The 537-nt window shown below is 55.1% G+C and overlaps 1 non-coding gene across 1 annotated transcript; it reads right to left on the bottom strand.

The window, feature by feature from the left end:
- Positions 1-244: 244 nt before the first annotated feature.
- Positions 245-320, bottom strand: TRNAG-GCC (transfer RNA glycine (anticodon GCC)). The gene has a single exon. It is a non-coding gene; the product is annotated as a tRNA-Gly (tRNA).
- Positions 321-537: the final 217 nt, after the last annotated feature.

Below are 537 nucleotides of genomic sequence, written 5' to 3'. Positions count from 1 at the left end.
GGGATCCACCCAGCACGCCCACCAGGGGTGACGCTCTGCCCACCAGGGGGCGACGCTCTGCCCCTCCGGGGCATCGCTCTGTCGCGACCAGAGACACTCTAGCGCCTGGGGCAGAGGCCAAGGAGCCATCCCCAGCGCCCGGGCCATCCTTGCTCCTATGGAGCCTTGGCTGCGGGAGGGGAAGAGAGAGACAGAGAGGAAGGAGGGGGTGGGGGCGGAGAAGCAAATGGGCGCCTCCCCTATGTGCCCTGGCCAGGTATCGAACCTGGGTCCCCCGCACGGCAGGCCGACGCTCTACCGCTGAGCCAACCAGCCAGGGCCGAAAATATCATTTCCTATTTAGTTGGCTGTCTGTTTAATTTGTTGTCAGTTTCTCTTGCTGAGCAAAAACTTCTTAGTCTGATGTAGTCCCATTCATTTATTTTTGCCTTCACTTCCCTTGCCTTTGTAGTCAAATTCATAAAATGCTCTTTAAAACCAAGGTCCATGAGTTTAGAACCTATGTCTTCTTCTATGTACTTTATTGTTTCAGGTCTT

The sequence above is a fragment of the Saccopteryx leptura genome, chromosome 6, assembly GCF_036850995.1.
Source record: "Saccopteryx leptura isolate mSacLep1 chromosome 6, mSacLep1_pri_phased_curated, whole genome shotgun sequence".
Classification (NCBI taxonomy): Eukaryota; Metazoa; Chordata; class Mammalia; order Chiroptera; family Emballonuridae; genus Saccopteryx; species Saccopteryx leptura.
The sequence above is the reverse complement of the archived record's forward strand: the minus strand, read 5'-3'. Positions and strand labels throughout refer to the sequence as shown.